The sequence below is a fragment of the Entelurus aequoreus genome, linkage group LG15, assembly GCF_033978785.1.
Source record: "Entelurus aequoreus isolate RoL-2023_Sb linkage group LG15, RoL_Eaeq_v1.1, whole genome shotgun sequence".
Classification (NCBI taxonomy): Eukaryota; Metazoa; Chordata; class Actinopteri; order Syngnathiformes; family Syngnathidae; genus Entelurus; species Entelurus aequoreus.
The window spans coordinates 16,041,101-16,051,006 of NC_084745.1; the positions used below are offsets into that span (position 1 = coordinate 16,041,101).

General features: G+C 36.8%; 1 long non-coding RNA gene across 1 annotated transcript in view; it reads right to left on the reverse strand.

Annotated features, from left to right (window-relative positions):
* The window catches only part of LOC133630397 (uncharacterized), a 91,545-nt gene that overhangs the window by 55,510 nt on the left and 26,129 nt on the right, over positions 1-9,906 (reverse strand). The window contains exon 2 of the long non-coding RNA XR_009821243.1: positions 6,034-6,166. This is a non-coding gene — a long non-coding RNA (uncharacterized LOC133630397). The remainder of the gene's footprint in view (positions 1-6,033; positions 6,167-9,906) is intronic.

The following is a 9,906-nucleotide window of genomic DNA, read 5'->3' on the forward strand; positions in this document are numbered from 1 at the left end:
TTTGCGGCCTTGTTCGGCTTTGGCGGAGGCTCTGGAAGTTCTTGGCGTTTAATCAGTGAGCCACATCAAAGTAGAAAGGCGATGTTTAGTGTATGAGACGCGTCATTAATATTCAACAGTCAAACATCAAACAACGGCGCGCGTGGTGTGTTCGCTATCAGAACGAGTGAAGCTCCTTTGCCAGCTCAGCCATTTCTCTAATGGCCGCCAACTGCGATGTGCACATGCTCTTTATCCGACGCCAAGCCGGGGAGAGATCCTCGGCGGTGGCGCTGTTGTTCCGCCTTTAAGCGGAACGATTCCAAAAGTGAGAGTGAGAGAGACGGGGAGGGAAGTGGGCGCAGATTAGTGATTTCTGGCGAGGAAGTAAATAAGAAAGCATGGGATCGCGCGGTGCAGAGGCGTCCAGCTGGGGCGTGCAGCGTGGAACAATACACACTCGCCAAACCCCCAACGCATTAATAACAAGAGTTTGCACTGCAGTTTGAACTCATTTGACTATGGACTCTACAGCTATAGAGTCATCCTTCATTTTTAACCCCCGTACAGAATACATTTGACAGTAGTCAGGTTGCAGCACGGCAGTGTACTCGTCGCTGAAAATGGGTCGGCGCACAGACATTATTATCGAAATAGTTGACAGCGCGAGATAATTGCGTTGCGCTGGCGGTCAAGCCAAGTCTGGGGCTGCACGAGTGCTGCCGGCACGTGGGGAGCTGCAGTTTGTTGAGGGGGAAAGAGGGATTTTGGCATGCACTGTCACATAGCAAATGATTTCAATTAAAAAAAACAATGCCTACCAAACTGGCCATTCTCCATCTCTTGGTGGAAACAAGCCATTTTTTGTCACTCTCCTATTGGATTTTTTTTACAATGGAAATTTAATTAAATGTGTACCAAACTGGACCACACCATAGCTCTTGGTGGAAACACATGCAAGATCATCATTGGACCGATGTGCCGTATTTTTCCGACTATAAGGCGCACTTATAATCCTTTCATTTTCTCAAAACTCGACAGTGCGCCTTATAACCCGGTGCGCCTAATGTACAAAATAATTCTGGTTGTGCTTACCGACCTCGGAGCTATTTTATTTTGGGACATGTTGGAATGATAAGTGTGACCAGTAGATGGCACACACGTGCATACTGCAATATGATGGCAGTCACACATAAGCGATACGTGTAGACTGCAATATGACTCAAGTAAACAATACCAACATTTTATATGTTCCATTGAAAATATAGAACATTACACACGGCGCTCAAAAATCGATCAACATGTTTTAGTACGTCTTTGGTAAGCTATGAAGCTGCACCGCTTGATGGATTGTACTGTGCTTCAACATACGAGTATTATTATAAAGTGTGTATAAGTTAAGACATATTATCCGGCGTTTTGTTTCGCAATATTATGCAAAAGCAACTTTTCTTACCTTATGGTATCGGTTGATGTGTATTTGGGATCTACATAAGTCTTGAAAATGTGCGCGAATCCGCCTTTGTAGTCCGTGGCAACACCGTAGTCAATAAGCTTCTTCCTTTTCTCTATCTTCTTGTTATGGGATATTCATCTTTAGCTGTTGCCGATTCTAATATAAAGTAGTGTAAAGTTCTTACTTATATCTGTCAGTAAACTCCCCATGAAAGCGCTAAAACATACCGGTGTAGTGAGTTTACATTTATTATCACCCAAGGAACTTTAGAGAGTTCCGGTCGGACGGTTTTTAATGGGACACATTTCCGACGTTATTGCACTAGTGAGCCACGAATGAGGAGATGCTGCTCCGTTGTTGATTGAAGTAAATTCTGAATGTCATTAAAACAGTTAGCTCCATCTTTTGACACTTTTGCACACTACACCGTTACAACAAAGATGACGGAGAAAAGACGCGGCCGAAGGTGCGCCACGTAAATAAGACCGCCCACAAAACGGCGCATCCTGAAGCGACCGTCAGAAAGCGGCTTGAAAAGGATCTGTAAAACATAATCTATGCAACATTTTGACCAAAGAACCACCATTAAATGTTATGTAGACCACAAGGAAGTGTGTTCAATTTAGAAAAAATTATAATAATAAGACCCCTTTAGTGCGCCTTATAATCCGGTGCACCCTATGGTCCGGAAAATATGGTAAGAATAATAATCACCGGGCAGTGATGGTCAAGCTACTTGGGAAATGTAGTAATCGAAGCTACAAGTTACTCTCGATTGAATGTAGCTAAGCTACAGGGGAAGCTATCCGTGCAGAATTGTAGCAGGCTACACTACACACTACACGGCAAAAGTAGCTTGCCACATCAAAGCTACATTTAACGACATTTCTATCTATGGGCCCGCATGTATAATATCAATGTTAATGTAACTGAGAGTGTACAATGGACCCAACAAGGGTCTATTACTATTAACTAGGGCTGTGAATCTTTGGGTGTCCCACGATTCGATTCAATATCGATTCTTGGGGTCTCGATTCGATTCAAAATCGATTTTTTTTCAATTCAACACGATTCTCGACTCAAAAACAATTTTTTTCCCCATTCAAAACGATTCTCTATTCATTCAATACATCGGATTTCAGCAGGATCTACCCCAGTCTGCTGACATGCAAGCAGAGTAGTAGATTTTTGTAAAAAGCTTTTATAATTGTAAAGGACAATGTTTTATCAACTGATTGCAATAATGTAAATTTGTTTTAACTATTAAATGAACCAAAAATATGACTTATTTTATCTTTGTGAAAATATTGGACACAGTGTGTTGTCAAGCTTATGAGATGCGATGCAAGTGTAAGCCACTGTGACACTATTCTTTTTTAATTTTTTTTTATAAATGTCTAATGATAATGTCAATGAGGGATTTTTAATCACTGCTATGTTGAAATTGTAACTAATGTTGATACTGTTGTTGATAATATTCATTTTTGTTTCATTACTTTTGGTTTGTTCTGTGTCGTGTTTGTGTCTCCTCTCAACTGCTCTGTTTATTGCAGTTCTGAGTGTTGCTGGGTCGGGTTTGGTTTTGGAATTGGATTGCATTGTTATGGTATAGCTGTGTATTGTTTTGTTGGATTGATTAATGAAAAAAAAATAATAATAATAATAATTATTATAATAATGAATTATTTTTTTTTAAATCGATTTTTTAAAAATGAGAATCGATTGTGAATCGCACAACGTGAGAATCGCGATTCGATTTCGAATCGATTTTTTCCCACACCCCTACTATTAACTATCTGTCTTTTAGCTGGTGATGCCCTACAACTACCTGGAGGGGTCCCTGCACCCCACTGTATGTATTTATTTAGTTTGCCTTTTCTTTGGCCCACCCCTATAATGGTATTCATTGTCTCTACCTACAGTAAAAAAAAACAGCATCTATCTGTAGCTTGACGGGAAAAAAAAGACTTGTGTTGCTTGGGAACAGTTGGTAATGGTTACGTGCAGTAAAACTTTTCATGAACTCAACTCACCTTCATGTGTGTTCCTAAATTTGTGTTTGACGTCTTTATTGAAGAGAGCAGTTATGATTTTGGTTTACAGAGTAAACAACTAAAAACTAAGGTTTTGGGCAATGTTTTCTCCAAACGCACACATTTGTCTCAATATGGCCAAGGACACGGATTTTTGATGGTTTCCTGCCTGTCATCTTCATTGCTAAAGGAAAAATCTAATTTGCTGGAGAGAATTGGAGATTTTTTCAGTCTATTGTGGCCAGTGCCCTGTACTTTGCAGTGGTTTGTTGGGGGAGCAGCACCTGCAAAAGGGACTTAAAGGCCTACTGAAACCCACTACTACCGACCACGCAGTCTGATAGTTTATATATCAATGATGAAATCTTATCATTGCAACACATGCCAACTTATAAAGTGCAATTTTAAAATTCCCGCCACACTTCCGGTTGAAAAAGCCTTCGGAGGATGAGTATGCGCGTGACGTCAATCATTGAACCGGAAGTATTGAATACAATACAAAAAAGCTCTGTTTTCATTTCATAATTCCACAGTATTCTGGACATCTGTGTTGGTGAATCTTTTGCAATTTGTTTAATGAACAATGGAGGCTGCAAAGAAGAACGTTGTAGGTGGGTCGGTGTATAGCGGCTGGCTGTAGCAACACAACAAGGATTACTCACTTGGATAGCAGACGCGCTAGCCGATGCTAACCGGCCACCGCACGGATGATCGGGGGAAGTCCTTCGTCGCGCCGTTGATCGCAGGTGAGCACGGGTGTTGATGAGCTGGGCAGATGATGGCTGGCTGGCGTAGGTGGAGCGCTAATGTTTTTATCATAACTCTGTGAGGTCCGGTTGCTAAGTTGTTAAGTCAGCCTTAGCGTCGTTAGCAACAGCATTGTTAAGCTTTGCCAGGCTGAGATCTATTAACCGTGTAGTTACATGTACATGGTTTAATAGTATTGTTGATCTTCTGTATATCCTTCCAGTCAGGGATTTATTTATTTTGTTTCTATCTGCATTTGAGACAGATGCTATCACGTTAGCTCATGCTGATTAGCATGAGCTTCGTCAATGTATTGTCGTGGAGATAAAAGGCACTGAATGTCCATTTCGCGTTCTCGACTCTCATTTTCAAGAGGATATAGTATCCGAGGTGGTTTAAAATACAAATCCATGATCCTCAATAGAAAAAGGAGAGAGTGTGGAATCCAATGAGCCCTTGTACCTAAGTTACGGTCAGAGCGAAAAAAAATATGTATTTCACTGCATTCTAGTCCGTCACTCTAACGTTCCTCGTCCACGAATCTTTCATCCTCGCTCAAATTAATGGGGTAATGGTCCGAATAGCTCTAGCTGCGTTGAAAACAATAGGAAAATATGAGGGAGTGAACAACTGACAACGTCACGCTACTTCCGGTAGGGGCAAGGTTTTTTTTTATCAGAGACCAAAAGTTGCGAACTTTATCGACGTTGTTCTATACTAAATCCTTTCAGCAAAAATATGGCAATATCGCAAAATGATCAAGTATGACACATAGAATGGATCTGCTATCCCCGTTTAAATAATAAAAAAAATCATATCAGTAGGCCTTTAAACCAGATTGACAAACTTATCCGGAAAGCCGGCCAAACTATTGGCACGTAGTTGGAGGCGTTTGTGTCAGTGAGGGACAGGAGGACACTGGACAAACTGCTGGCCATCATGGACAATCCTGCCCACCCACTCCACCAGACAATTGAGGGACAGCAGAGCTCATACTCCAACAGGCTCCTTCAGCTTTGTTCCCACGGTGTTCGATTCCGGAACTCCTTCATTCCGCACTTCATCCAGCTGTATAATCACTCGCCATACAGCAATAGATGATATCTGTCTATTACCTGGCCGCTTCTATGTTAGCTACCTCTCTTTGTTTATACCTGCATTATCCTTTCCATCTTTACCCGTTCCATCCTTTGTAACTGAGCTACTGTGTGGAACAATTTCCCTTGTGGATCAATAAAGTTTGTCTAAGTCTAACTGTAAGAATTCCTTGGACATTTTCAAGTTTGTTTGTTTTTTTGAGTGGTCAGTTTGAAGCGTCCTTCTGTCTCTGACTCCCTCGTCGTCATGAGTGTGTCTCTGTTATGATTTTTCTTACTAGTTTCGATGACTCGCCTTATCTTGCCTCTGATTGGTCAGTCCGTAATGTTTCGCCCTAACCTTAGCCAATTGTGACTCATCATACGAACACCAACCAATCATCATGGATGTCCGCCATACTTATGGATGTTCTCATACAGGTCATTGGATTTTCTCCATAATTTCTTGGCCTGGATTCGCAGTCCATTTTCTCTCTTTGTAGCTTGTAGCTTTGACGTAAGCTACCTAGCTAACATGGCTCTAAAAGTAGCTAGGCAACAGGAAAAGCTACTTCTTAAAAAGGTAGCTAAGCTACCACCAAGCTACCGGAAAATGGAGTTAAGCTATGTAGCATAGCTACAGTAACAAGCTACATGTAGCTTGTTACTGCCCATTACGGTTATCGGGTCACACCCATAAATCTAAAAACACTAACAGGGTGAACAAATCAATCACTCTTACCTTGTAGCATGTCTTTGGATGTCCTCATTTTTTCTTGCAGAACGAAGAATGAACGAAGCCCTCACAGTGTAAACAAACATGGCTTTACTCCTTCAAAAGGAAGACATCCCGCTTGCCACCCGCACCAAATGTCCTGCAAACACACCAAAAATCACCTGGCTTCAATACAATAAACCTCATTAGGCATCACTAAATTATAGCCACTATGTAAGCCAGAGTCAAAAGAAATACAGCAACATTTGGATAGACTATTCAGGTTGATTGTTTTGATGCAGCTTTGTTTTGTCTGTTCGGAAATCGCATGACTGCCGTTTTTGTGACCCCAAGATGCAGGAACCAGGAAAGCGAAGACCAGGTAAGATGAGTTTTAATCTCATATAACAGAAAATGAAGCAGCCTTGCATGCAAACGTTCCAAACATAGAGTGATCTTCGAGCCCTGAGGAGTGCTCGAGACAAGGCATAAATAGAACATACAGTATGCTGATTGGCAGAAGGTGTGGACCGGCTGCCAATCAATGGCAGGTGAGGAAAAAAACAGTGCTCCGCGGAACAAACAGGAAATGGAACAAAATAACAGCACTGACGGAAAGTAAATACAAAAACAAGGAAACAAACAGAAATGAAGTGACCGATCGTCACAAAGTCACCTCGTTTACAATTTTGTAATCACATTTATATTGGGATTTTTTGTATTTAGTTGTATTTATATTTTTTATACATAGTGTATTGTAGTTGTATAATTTGTAGGCTACACATAGTCCGCAAAGTTTTTAGGCGGAAAAAAATGCTAATTAATATTGATGTCCGATAATTTTTTTACTTTTTGCCCATATCCGATATTCCGATATTGTCCAACTCTTAATTACCGATACCGATATCAACCGATACCGATATATACAGTCGTGGAATTAACACATTATTATGCCTAATTTGGACAACCAGGTATGGTGAAGATAAGGTCCTTTTTAAAAATAATAATAAAATAAGATAGGTAAATTAAAAACCTTTTCTTGAATAAAAAATAAAGTAAAACAATATAAAAACAGTTACATAGAAACTAGTAATTAGTGAAAATGAGTAAAATTAACTGTTAAAGGTTAGTACTATTAGTGCAAGCACGCACAATCATGTGTGCTTACGGACTGTATCCCTTGCAGCCTGTATTGATCTATATTGATATATAATGTAGGAACCAGAAATATTAATAACAGAAAGAAACAACCCTTTTGTGTGAATGAGTGTGAATGAGTGTAAATGGGGGAGGGAGGTTTTTTGGGTTGGTACGCTAATTGTATCTTGTGTTTTTTATGTTGATTTAATTAAAAAAAAACAAAAAAAAACAAAACGATACAGATAATTAAAAAAAACGATACCGATAATTTCCGATACTTTCCGATAATTTCCGATACTACATTTTAAAGCATTTATCGGCCATCTCTACTAATTAATGAACTTACTTTCAAAACATGGAAATAACGCACAACCTTGTAACATTTTTACACTGAAAACTTCCCAGATTAAAATCATAACGAATATCTTTAAATAGTTAATATTCAGATTAGAAAACGGAATCTTACAACTCGTTTAATTCGATTCCGAATCGATTCTTAATTCAACACCATTCTTGATTCAAACCAATTCACACTAAATATTATCTGGTATAAAATTATAACCTTTTCAAAACAGGTTTCAAAAGCTCATCTTGGCTGCTGACGTAAATGCGAATGATAGCCCAAAAAGTAATTTTAAAAATGTATTCTTAATATGTGTGCGCGCGCAAAGAGAGTTAAGCTTGCCTTTGTTGTTGTGTTGTTTTCATATGAAAGTGATTGTGTTATGTCTTCAAAGAGTGTACAATATTTTCCACACTATAAAACGCTACTTTTTTCCCGTGCTTTTAACTTTGCGGCTTATAAAACGGTGCGGGTAATTTATGGATTTTTCTTCGCTCACGGCCATAATATTTTGTATTCAACAAATATTTTTTCATAGATGACCAACAGAGACACTAATAGGGTGTGTTATTGTTTGTGCTATGGCACCATTTTTTTGGACGGGTTCGCTCATTCATTTGAAAATGTATTTCCCGTTTCGTTCCATTAACCGGAAGTATTCGTCCATAGCAAAAGGCTTCTTCATTCATCACTCCAAGCAACATTTGTAAGTTTTACAATATAACAAACTATTCATACTTACTCAACCGTTCCGTGTGATGTCCGTAGGAGTGTTTTCATGCATATTTGTCTATGTTATCATAATGTAATCAAGCCAGACTCATTAGCATTAGCAAATATGCTGACATGTTTACAAGTGTCTGTGTTAGTATTAACTTGGCATTTTTTTTTTCAGTTTTGTAAATTCACCAAATTCCTCAGTAAAATCACCAAGACGTCACCGTGGAGTTATTGAGTCGGTTTAGCTGATTGGAGAGCTAGCTTCCGCAGCTAGTGGGTCCATGACGATGACTTCTGTTTTGTTTGATCAGACATTTTACCGTTTGGAAACAACTAAGGTATGTAAATAAACAATCTTTCGGACTGGTATACACTACTGTTCAAAAGTTTGGGGTCACCCAAACAATTTTGTGGAATAGCCTTCATTTCTAAGAACATGAATAGACTGTCGAGTTTCAAATGAAAGCTCTCTTTTTCTGGCCATTTTGAGCGTTTAATTGACCCCACAAATGTGATGCTCCAGAAACTCAATCTGCTCAAAGGAAGGTCAGTTTTGTAGCTTCTGTAACGAGCTAAACTGTTTTCAGATGTGTGAACATGATTGCACAAGGGTTTTCTAATCATCAATTAGCCTTCTGAGCCAATGAGCAAACACATTGTACCATTAGAACACTGGAGTGATAGTTGCTGGAAATGGGCCTCTATACACCTATGTAGATATTGCACCAAAAACCAGACATTTGCGTCTTGAAGTTATCTTCATTGAAGAGTACAGTGCTTTTCCTTCAAAAATAAGGACATTTCAATGTGACCCCAAACTTTTGAACGGTAGTATATATATATATATATATATATATATATATATATATATATATATATATATATATATATATATATATATATATATATATATATATATATATATACATATATATACATATATATATATATATATATATATATATATACATATATACATATATATATATATATATATATACATATATACATATATATATATATATATATACATATATATATATATATATATATATATACATATATATATATACATATACATATATATATATATACATATATATATATATATATACATATATATATATATGTATATATATGTATATATATATATATATATATATATATATATATATATATATATATATATATATATATATATATATATATATATATATATATACATATATATATACATACATATATATATATATATATATATATATATATATATATGTATATGTATGTATATGTATATATATATATATATATATATATATATATATATATATATATATATACATATATATATATATATATATATATATATATATATATACATACATATATATATATATATATACATACATATACATATATATATATACATACATATACATATATATATATATATACATACATATATATATATATATATATATATATATATATATATATATATATATATATATATATATATATATATATATATATATATATATATATATATATATATATATATATATATATATATATATATATGGGGCTTTTAATCCGGTACAGCTAATACATTTTTTAAAGATGTCTGTTTTCTAAAATTTGGTGGGTGCAGCTCAAATGTCGGTGCGTTCTATAGCACGGAAAATAGGCCACTTTTA